The sequence below is a fragment of the Peromyscus californicus genome, unplaced genomic scaffold (genome assembly GCF_007827085.1).
Source record: "Peromyscus californicus insignis strain IS unplaced genomic scaffold, ASM782708v3 Scaffold_16__1_contigs__length_79575227, whole genome shotgun sequence".
Lineage (NCBI taxonomy): Eukaryota > Metazoa > Chordata > Mammalia > Rodentia > Cricetidae > Peromyscus > Peromyscus californicus.
In genome coordinates this window covers 19,837,859-19,849,695 of record NW_026294458.1, presented here as the reverse complement: position 1 = coordinate 19,849,695, position 11,837 = coordinate 19,837,859, and the positions used below count along the sequence as shown (strand labels likewise).

The window sequence follows — 11,837 nt, the reverse complement described above, 5'->3', positions numbered from 1 at the left end:
AGTCAACACCAGCAAAAGTGTAGACTTTAGTTAACAATACGATAGTACTTGTGTGTCTATTGTAATAAATGTACCACAGTAAGAGCAGATGCAGTTATCTGGGCAAACTACGAGAAAAGTAAGAATTGTGAAGTGGAGGAACATCAGACTATGATCTGTTTCAATTTTCTATAAGCTCATAATTGCTATTAAATAAAAAACTTGTTAAAAATTTGTATCCCCTGAGGAAAAAATCTTGTATTACAATTGTCCTCCTAGGGAATCTTAGTGAGAATACAATAGCAGACCCACTGCCAGCCACATATAATTTTCCTAAGTCGGGAAATCCTCCTTAGAGGTTCATGGTTATGTATTGTAAGTGATGAAGCATGTGACATGAATATAGATATTAGATACTTCTGACAATTAGTGGCACAGCTTGCTAATGCCTATCTCACCTGTAAGATCATAGCTGATTTATGTCCTAATTTAATTTCTGTTATTTCTATTTAAAAACAAACAAATAAACCTTGGCCCCCAAAACAGCAACTTAGGGGAGAGAGGGATTTATTTCATCTTAAAATTCCATACTCTTGGGGAGTTAAGGTGGCTAATTGTTTGTCAATTTGATATACCTGAGAAGGGGAAACTTGTATTGAGAATTTGCCTCCGTCAGCCTGATCTGTGGGTAGATCTGTGTGGCATTCTGTTGATGGTTGATCAGTAAGGAATGGCCCAGGCCATTCTGAGCCGTGTCATCCCACATCAAGTGGTATAAAAAAAGGCACATGAGAATGAACCTGTAAGCAAGTCTTACCACTGGATATTACTCTTGGATATAGTAGGCACAGATGTTTAACCATGGGTCAACATTATTACCATGGGGTATCCATAATGAAGTGACCAAGTCATAAAGAATGCATAGTACCTTTCTTTCATCAAGTAGAAGTTGATACAGGAGAGGTAGGCATTAGCAAGCTGTGCTACTAATTGTCATAAGTGTATAATATCCACATTCATGTCACATGCTTCATCACTTACAATACATAACCATGGTCCTCCAAGGAGGATTTCCTGACTTAAGTACATCATTAGCCACAGGGTTTCTATTTCTTAAAATCCTTTAGTATTGTAGGTCTTTTCTCCATGGTGCATTGTACTAAAGGGTTTTAAGAAATAGAAACCCTGTGGCTAACGAAGTACTTGAGTCCAAGTTAACATCTGTTGTCATGTCATTCAAAGAGACTGAATTTGGAACCTGAAACTCTAGATTTTCATTTACAGTAAGCCAATCATCAAGCATTACTATCCTGGATTATAAACAACGCTAATCCTTCCTTTCTCATCTGTAATTTTGAATACAATATACTAAATAACTCCAGAGATATGTTACATTTCTGGAGGAATTATCCCCAAACTCAGTTGATGAAAGAGTTGAACTGTAGGTCTTAAGTCAAAATAAAAGCATTGATCTCTTTGCCATTACAAGAGTCTAACACCTAGAGGAAGTGTTCCCATTCTTTTTTTCTTCCATGGACCAACACCAATTGAAGGGTAGGTAGATTGATGCAGACTTGTTGTAGACAACCCCAAATACAAAATATCATCAGCCTGAGGAACACTACTGTTGTGGGAACAAGTGCTATGAGTAACAACTACATTATATGCTGAGAAAAGTTTTCTGAGTTCTCTTTCCCTGTGGACTGGGTGTGCTTGAGACCTCTATATGAAGCTTCAGATAAAAGAGTTGTAGGCAATGTTGATGCAAAAACACAACTCTTACCTCAACAATGATAAGAGATAGTTTATTCTGGAGCCAAGTTGGAGTAGTCATGGCCCAGAAACATAGATTTAAGTCTACCCAATACCATGTTCCAGTGAGGTAGAAATGTCGGGAACTTTTTGTAGTAACGGAACAAGAAAGCCATAAATCAAGAGTTTTCAAGTACATTTATGGGTGCACCAGGTGAGTGTGTTGTGTCAAAATGAGGAGAACTCTGCTATAGGCCCTGGATGACTTTTGACAACACTTTTATTCCTCTGATTGCTGAAAACTAATGTTTTGCTAAGTTACTACATTCCAAAAAGTTTCAATCTGTTTGTCACTTTGCTAGGTTCCACTTACCTGTTAATTATGGGATGTTAGGTCCAACATGAGGGGAGAGCTGTTTGATAAGCTAAAGATAGACCAAGATACATTGTAACTAGGCTCTGGACTTGCAGTGTTTCAGCCTCTTCAAATCACTGAGTTCTAATAAGTCATTCAACCTTGGCAGACATAGCTTAGTTCAAAGGATACTAGTTCACGGAACAAAATTGCTATATCTAAGCATTCTAACTGAGAATAAATATGTCAAATGAGTAGAGAGGGGACTGTCACTGCAATCATTGGCTGTGCACTGTATCTAGCACATGGGAGGCAGGTTTCCATATAAAGTTGGCCTAGTAAAGACTTTCTAATTGATGACTCTGAAATCTGAAAGACTATACATAGGTTATAACTAGGTGCCAGAGTAATATAGGCATTTGATTTTAGGACTGACATAGGATTCACTACAGTCATATATAATTGATGTAGTGAACTATTCACAGGTTCTAACTTGTGAATCCATCTACTTTCTAAAACTTATTGTGACCTTCAGATCAACACACAGTCTCTTTTCAGGGACATTTTTGCCTGTGTACAGAATGGCCAACTACTTATCACACATTATACAGTTTCTCTGATTTTTACTATCATATTGTTGATAAGTGAGATTGTTGCATGGTCTATTTAGTGCCATTTTCACAATTTCATGATTTTTGTTACATGTGAAGATTTTTTTCCTAATAAAACCCTAATTAGAAAATTATGCTGGTCTTTCAGAACCTGAAATATTCTTACATCAAAGTTTAAAATAACATTTTCAATAATTCTTTGAGAATTTTGTAAAGCATATTTTGAGCAGAGTCACCCCTCCATATCCTCCCAAATTCAGTCCCACCTTCTTAGGTGTCCAAACTTGTGTCCTCCTTTTTTTTTTAACCCATTGAGCTCAATTTGTGCTGCGCAAATACTCTTGGGTGGGAGACCTACCTTGAAACATGATTGACTGACCACAAATCATATCCTTAAGAAAACTATTTCTCTTGCAGCAGCAGTCAATTTCCAATAGCTCATAAGCTAGAGGGCGGGACTTCTTGCCCATGTCCCCTCTCCATGCTAGGATTATTTTCTGACTTGAGCATGTGCAAATCTCGTACATGTTGTCACAATTGCTATGAGTTCTATGTACACTTCCTGTTGTGTCTAGAAAAGACCATTTCCTTGTCGTTACCCACCAGCTCCTGCTTCAATAATCTTTCTTTTTCTGAGTTTTGTGGGGAAGAGTGTGATACATGTGTCCTGTTTAGAGGTGAGCACTTTTCAGTCTTTCACTCTGTGCATACTGACCAGCAGTGGACCACTGTGCTGTCATCTACTACAAGAAGAAGCTTCTCTGATGAGGGTTGAGAGATGCACTTCTCTATAGATATAGCATTAATTCATCAGAGTCCTTTTAAAGCTATATCCTTTAGCAAAATAATAGTAGTGGGTTCCCCCTTTGTGATCATGGTCTCTCTAGCTACAAAAGCTTGGCTCTGATAATGGCACCAGGTATAGTACCCATCTTTTGTGATTTTTTTGAGGGGTACTGAATTTATCATTTGGAATGACTTCCAACTGTTGCTATAAAGTACAGTATTCCTAAACACATGAAAAATGTTAAGTAATTTAAGGGAAAACACATGTAAAATAAAGGTCATTCAAGCATGAATTTTAATGCTATTGGCTGTAAGTGCAGTGTCAAAAATCGACTATATGAATTAAATTTGATATCTTTAAACACAAGTACAAATAAAACAACTTGATTAATTGACTGGTTGATTGACTGATGACAAAAGTGTTATGACAAGAGGCTCACAAAAATATAATTCTGGATCTCCCCTGGGAAGAACAATTGAGGATTTGCTAATTCTGTGTTTAGAGTGATTGGATAGAGCATGGCTATTGTGAGTAACGAGAATTGACTGTGCATACACAGCCAGGGGATTTTGTAGGTAGGAAGTACTCTAAAACCACAGGAATTTCCAGGACTGAACAAACAAGTACTTTATATATTTGTGCTGTCTTTTTCGTTTTGTTTTGTTTTGTTCACTTTTTGGTTGTCCTGAATCTATTTCTTCATTTAGTAGTAGCAGTCCAATCTCCTAATGATGTGTCTCTCTTTAGGACTTTAAACAGTGACTGAGGGACACAAGCACACTGGAAGTGGCTAGTTAACTCTGGACTTGGAAAAGAAAATACATTTATTTTTGTTTTGCTTTTTTTATATATTGCCTTCAGAATTTTTATTTTATTCAATATATATATTACCCTCCTTGGGTTTCCTTTATTTCAGATTTTACCAAGTTAAGCATATCACAAAGTAACTTTTTAAAGCAAAGCTCAACCATTGCACTTTTTTTGTTGAAATTGTGACATTAGTGTTCTTTGCTCTGAGAGTAATCCACATGGATTATGATGGCATGGCCAACAACAAATCACATGGAAAATATTTTCTGTCTTATGAGTATTTCTCTTATTACTAAAGCCATAATCTTATGTCATCTTCTCCATGAACTTCATCATCTTCATTGGTCATCACACTAACAGCATATGTGAAGTGTTTAATCATCTCCACTACAGAGATATTTTTCCATCCAATTGTAATTGAGTGGAATTGCATCATTTTCTCTCTTCCCTTTCCTGCTTCCAGTCTGTTGCAAGTTCCCTCCTCCCAATTCTAACTGTGCTCTCCTACTCTCAAATTGACAGACTCTTTTTCTTTGATTAGTATTGTTACATGCACATAGATGTATGTATATTTATGTGCAAAATAAAATAAGTCTAAAAATAAAACTGTGTCTGCCTTTGTTGTTTGAATATATAATGTTTCAGAGCTGAGCACTTTGTATTGGATAATAAATATGGGGTTTATGCCTGGGAGAGGCTAATTCTCCCTCTCCCAGCAGTCTTTAAATTGCCTGTTTAGTTCTCACTTAAACATTAGCATGTCTATGGATATTGCCGTTGTTCCAGTATTATTTATGCAGTCATTAATATAAGACACTATTTCACAGCCAACTTCCTGGTTTTCTGGCTCTTAAAATCTTTCTGTCCTCTCTTCTCCAATATTATCTGAGACAGTACCTATGGTACAGATGTATCCTTTGGAGCTGAGTTCTCCACCATTTGTTGACGTCTGCATTGTGTCCACCTGTGGTTTACTGTGATGGTCTGCATATGTTTTAAAGAAATACAGAGACCCATAGCCAGACAATATTTAGAGAGTGCAAGACACTGGAACACTCAGCCCTAAATTGGATGTCTTCATCAAATCCCTCCCCTCAAGGCTCAGGGAATGCTGAGCAAGAGGAAGCAGAAAGAGTGCAGGAACCAGAGGGAATGGAGGACACCAAGGAAACAGGACCTTCTAAATCAACAGGATCTATGCACGGAACTCACAGAGACTGAGGCAACATGCACAAGGCCTGCATAGGTCTGTTCCAGATGGGGTCCTCAGGTGAAAGTATACACATGCCCTGATCTCTAAACCATAGGCAATCTCCAATTGAAAACCACTTGAAAATGAAAATGTAGTTTTCTCCAAGAGAGTTTCTGGGGGAAGCAAACTACTCTTAAGGGTAGGATGCATGCCTAGCAGTATATGGTCAACAGAAAATGAACTTAATCTTGGAGCTTCCTTGCCTCATAATGTTGTATCAGATTTTTTTTTAATCTTGTTTTTATATTTTATTTTTATTATATATAAATATATAATATATATATAACTCTAGAGGTCCTTTGTGCATATATTATGGCTTCCAGGTTAGTGTTTTTATGGGATTCCTGAGTGTGTAAGTAAATGGGTCTGTGTCCTTATTTGTTTCTTGTGCCTTTTTTAGGCTCTTTTCTTTCTTTCTGCTTGTTTAGTTCTATTCCAATGTACTAGTTTTTATTTTATCTTATTACATTATATTTTGTTTTGTTTTATTATTATATAATGGGGACTGTTATCAGGACACGTTATGCGAGGGGAAAATCAACTTTTAATTAAAGGAGAAAAATAAAGAAAAGCTTTGATGTGTGATAGCTGCACTTCTCTGTGGGTATAAGGATAAGTTTTAGCATGTATTAAGGAAATATGGTGGCCTAGCCAAGTGATGGTAGTAAATTCTTTTCTAAGGTCTGTTGTGGATTATTGTTTGGTAACTAAAACACTGATTGGCCAGTAGCCAGGCAGGAAGTATAGGCAGGACTAATAGAGAGGAGAAAAGGAAAGGACAGGAAGTCAGGGAAGAGAGACACCAGCTGCCATCCAGAGAGCATCATGTAGAGGCAACAGGTAAAGGCACGGAACAGGTGGCGATATATAGATTGGGCTTAGTATAAGACTAAGAGCTAGACAATGGTAGGACTGAGCTAATGGCCGAGCAGTTTAAATAATATAAGAGTCGGTGTGTTTATTTTATAAGTGGGTTCCAGAATTGGCGGGACTTGGCGAGAGCTGGAGTTTCTCTCCAGCTAAAAAGGTCCATGACTTCACTACTCCCAGGGAAGTTTTCTAGGTTTCTAGTAATAGTTCCAATTTCCCTACTGTTGAGTGGGCCTTAAATCCAGGTACAGAGTTTTTGTTTACTACCATCCTGTGCCACCATTCAGAACAGCTTGCGTGCTGGTCATTGTCATGTTTCATAGGTGATGCTCCCGAGTAGGACTATTCAAGATTTCCTTCTCTTGACAGCTTGCATAGCATTTTAGGGTACCATGGAAGCTAGATGTCAGGAAGGTCTCAAGACTTTTAGGTTTTAGCCGGCTTAAATAATATGAGTCCTGAGTTCTAAACAGGTGGTGCCTTCAGCAACAAGGGGTTACCTTCAACCTCTAAGAAGCAAAGAAAGGCTGTCTCTATAATCTATATTGTTTGGGGAGTCACTTGGACTAAACTGACAACCATTCCACAGGAAATTTCTCGTACCTGGTATTAGAGTTTTTGTTAATCTATGAATCTTGTGGGTTTATGGTTATCCTAAATGGCTCAATTTCTTTCACAAGACCTGTGTGTGTGTGTGTGTGTGTGTGTGTGCGTGTGTGTGTGTGTGTGTGTGTGTGTATGTGTGTGTTTGTGTGTGTGTGCTATGTATAAAAGTACATATGGATATATCATATATATAATGCATATTTTTGGCAAATATAAAATAGCATGTTTCCCTGAGGTTTAAGTACACAACCTTTGTATTATTTGTCTCTGTCCCTCTTGTTTTTGTCATGACAATCCTCTATTGTCCTCAGGTGGAGCCCCATCTCCATATTTATGTTTTCTTCTTCATATCACCTCTATCCTGCTATTTGCCTCTTAAGCCACTACTACCACCTATGGCCCCTGGATTTTGAAGCTTGACTTTGTATTGCTGCATTTCACATGTGGTTATTCCACGTTGTATCTTCCATACAAAGACTTAGAACCAGGAACCACAGAGAAAGAACATGTGGTATTTATCTTTCTGGGTCTGGGTTATCTCACTCAATCTAATCTTTCCTAGCTACATTCATTTACCTGCAAATTTCACTTTCCTTTACAGCTGAATAGTATCCCATTGTGTATATGTACCATATTTTTATTATCCATTCATCTGTTGAAGGACATTAAAGTTGTCTTCATTCCTTGGCTATAGTGAATAGGGCAGCAAAGAACATTGCCTGATCAAGTATCTCTGAAATAGGATGGTAAGTTCTTTAGGCATATTCCAAGGAGTGGTGTAGCTAGGTTATATTGTAAAAACTCAGATCTGAAACCCATGAAGGTCACATCATGGAACAATTAAAAGGAAATCATAAGTGTATGGGATAACTCATTTCTTTCATTGTGCCTTCCATGTCAATAGATGTTTCCTGTATTTAGTTCATAAAGTGTTTGTCTTCCTTACATTTTATAGTTTTGACATTTATATTTAAATTTGTAATTCATCAGATGTTAACTATGCATATGATGTTAGGGTCTCAGTTTTCTTTTCCTTTTCCTTTATCTGGATGAATGAGAGTGTCTTCATCATTGAATGCAATATCTATTTTTCCCCCACCGATGCTCAGATGGTGCTCAGATGGTGCTAAGATTCTATGTAAGTTTCGACTTTTTGTGACCTATAATCTGATTTCACAGCTTGACTTTGCATTCCACATACTTTCTTGCATATGAAATCCGGTATAATGGCATCTTTGGTTAATACTTCTTGATGGTCAAGATATGAATTTTCGCAATGTGTTCTCTCGTTTCTTTACTCCTCTGTATGTATTTGAGAATTTTTTAAAAAGTGTAATCCCACATGTTTTTCTCATGTGGTTATGGCAGAACTTGAGTTGCAGTTAGTGGCACAGAGCATCCTCAGGTTTCCCGGACTTCCCCATCTCCGATGTGCTGTTCCGGGATATCTTGCCCCTCTTGAAGGATTTAGACTTCTTAGGAGCTTCCATCTGCCTCCTGGCCAGTCACCTGAAGTCCCTCACAAGAGGCGAGATTAACCACATCGCAGACCTAGACTCTAGGGGTTTCCTGTTTGGCCCCTCTCTAGCTCAGGATCTGGGTCTGGGATATGTGTTCATCTTGAAGGGCGGGAAGCAGCCAGGCCCTATCATGTCAGCCTCCTATGCTCTGGAGTTTGGTAAGACTGAGCTAGAAATCCAGAAAGATGCCTTAGAACCTGGCCAGAATGTGGTTGTTGTAGATGATCTCCTGGCCATTGGAGGAGCCATGCCTGAGGCCTGTTAAGTGCTGGGCCAGCTACAGGCTGAGGTGGTGGGGTGTGTGAGCCTGATAGAGCTGAGCTCGCTGAAAGGCATGTTCAGCTAGGATCCATACCATTCTCTCTCTTGCAGTATGAGTAACTGAGGGGCTAGAAAAGCTGCTGCACTACTGATCCCAACATCTGTAGCTGGACTGTGGGTTAGCCCTAGCACCTAAGTGACCTTTGTGAGCCAGTGGATGCCCTTCTGTGTTCACTCATTTCATTGTTCAGCTGATCACCATGCCTATGGACCCCCTGGGTCCTGGGTTTTCTACATATACTGAGCCCGGAGAAGAGCAAAGCTGTGCTACTGTAGGTTATGACAGCAAAATCTATAAACAGTGTGTTACAATGACAAAAAAACAGTATAATCCCACATCCTTTGAAATTTCTTTCTTCAAAACTTGGAAACCATTTCTCCTCTTCTTTGCTAAAGGATCAATCAGCTGGTCAGTTCATTATACAATTTCTTCTTCTTCTTCTTCTTCTTCTTCTTCTTCTTCTTCTTCTTCTTCTTCTTCTTCTTCTTCTTCTTCCTTCTTCTTCTTCCTCCTCCTCCTCTTATTTCTTCTTCCTCCTTCTCCTCCTCCTCTTCCTTCTTCTCTTCTTCTCCACCTCCCTTTTAGATCAGTGACCATGTCAAATAAAATGTGATACTGTCTACATGATGAGGACCTGGGAGCACCCATCTAACAGCTATTGAGAACTACAGAGTTCTTGCAAAACTCTCCCAAGTCAGTCATTTTTGATGAGTATCCATCAATTCAAATCATGATGACAGTCTACTCCAGTACAAGTACAACTTAACACCCACCCTGCAAGACACAACCATAATTATGCATCTCAATACCCACTACATTCTAACCCAAGAAAAAGTGCTATGGTAAGTATGTGCTAAGCCTCAAGCTTCTGTTATACATTTTAAACAGCAGATAGCCAGGACAAAAGAATATGTCTAGATATTTTCTGCTCCTACATAAAAAGCATTGTATTCTGACCTCAGGAATGACTAAGACGCCAGCTGTCATGGTAATTGTCCTTCCAATGGAGGAAACATTTTCCCCCTTTGGTTGTTTCAAATGTATATTTTTGTTTTGCTATATATAAATATGAATAATTATACATAAACTTTGACTTATTGTATTCTTTCAACTTTTGGATTAATGCCTCCCACTAAATTCTCTTCTGTTTTGACATTTTGCTATTTAAAAGTTGTATTGAGGCCGGGCGGTGGTGGAGCACGCCTTTAATCCTAGCACTCGGGAGGCAGAGCCAGGCGGATCTCTGTGAGTTCGAGGCCAGCCTGGGCTACCAAGTGAGTTCCAGGAGAGGCGCAAAGCTACACAGAGAAACCCTGTCTCGAAAAACCAAAAAAAAAAAAAAAAAAAAAAGTTGTATTGATCAGATTTCAGCAACAATAATGAAGTGAGATAATTTATAAAGAAAAATATTTGTTTTTATTTACATGTTTTGGTCTAATTTTGGCAAGTCTATTTCTTAGAATGCCTAATAAAGCTAATAGATGTGACTCATGGAAGATTAGTGGCCACACAAATACACATTTATGGCCAGAGAATGAGAGAGAGATGATCCCTTTTTAGAGGTCATTGGCTCACAATCTCCTCAATTTTATGTTCCCAATAATCCAATGATCTCCCACAAGGCTCCATCTCCTAAAGATTGCACAACCCAGCGGCAATTTAAAATATGATCTGGTAAAGGATGCTGACCAAACCATACCAGGTAATGATCTAAGCTCTATACCTTTGTTATCTTTTTTGAAATATTTAAATTTCTTTTCAACTGTTTCTTCATATTTATCTTTCAGTAAAGTAACTCTGTTTTTAAATATGATTAGTATAGTGCTATGCCATCTGTGTGGTATTTAATATTAATCTCTTTGCTGATATTTTCAGAAGGTCATCTTATTTATCTAAAAAGAAAATTTCTTGGTTAATCTATAGTCTATTTTTAATTCTCTTACATTTTAAAACTTCTTTTATATTGTATTAAATTGCAAGCATTCTTGCATTATTGATAATTTTATTTCAATTATTTTCTATGCATTTGTGGTATCTGTTTTTCTGTTATACCTCTTTAACTTTGGTTCTAGGGGATCCAATGCCTTCTTCCAGATTTTGAGGACACCTGCATGAACTTAATTGGATATTTTATATTTTTTTATTATGTGTATAGTCCTTGCCTAAGTGGAAATTATTTATTGGTTATGGTTATGATTTACCTTAAAATCTGTATTCATTCTAAAGTAGTTGGTAATTATATAAGAGAAATATTAATGGTTTTGGAAAATAAATTTAGAAAAGAATTATATGGCGAAATCTCCCCAAATGTGTCCCAAACATATTCTTTTTATCAACGTGGTTTACAGAAGTCTAGTATCTAAAGGATGGAGTCATTGACTTATTTATTGGGTTAATTATCTACCTTCCTAGACATGTGTTTGTCATCTGAGCAATGTCACAAACACAGTACCTATAGGGTCACATTCTTGTTTCCTAGGGCTGCCAATGTACAGTTACTCCCACTGCCCATGGGAGGAGGGGGAACTTGAAGAGGACCCGTTTTCATTTTAACTTTCACAGTAATGAGGAGAAAGGATGAGACTAAGAAATGACGACAAGCAACAAACAGTGCCAGGAGCATCTGTGAGCCCCGTGGTCTCTAAGGTCAGTCTTATTTCTTCTATGCTGGGGGTGTAAATCTGGTGGAAACTGACACATATTTTACAAAGGTGATTATCACAGGGCCGGATCTGTAGGAAAGATTTGCTGGCTAAGTCTGGAGGCAAATAGCTCCAGCTAACCGGATGAATCCTCAAAGGGACAGACAAAAGTGAACACCAGTTTTACCCTTGTGAAAGATTTAGCCTTCACAATTCTTTGTCTATTGAGCTGGTTAATCTTGATTGTCAATTTGAGGAGACTTAGAATCACTTAGAAGACAAATCTGAGTGGAGTGCTTCCCATTCCTTCTCCAGGGGACCCTGAAATCTT

The 11,837-nt window shown here is 38.0% G+C and overlaps 1 pseudogene; it reads left to right on the top strand.

Moving 5' to 3' along the window:
• Positions 1-8,383: 8,383 nt before the first annotated feature.
• On the top strand, positions 8,384-8,923 carry LOC128111497 (adenine phosphoribosyltransferase-like; annotated as a pseudogene).
• The last annotated feature ends 2,914 nt before the right edge of the window (positions 8,924-11,837 follow it).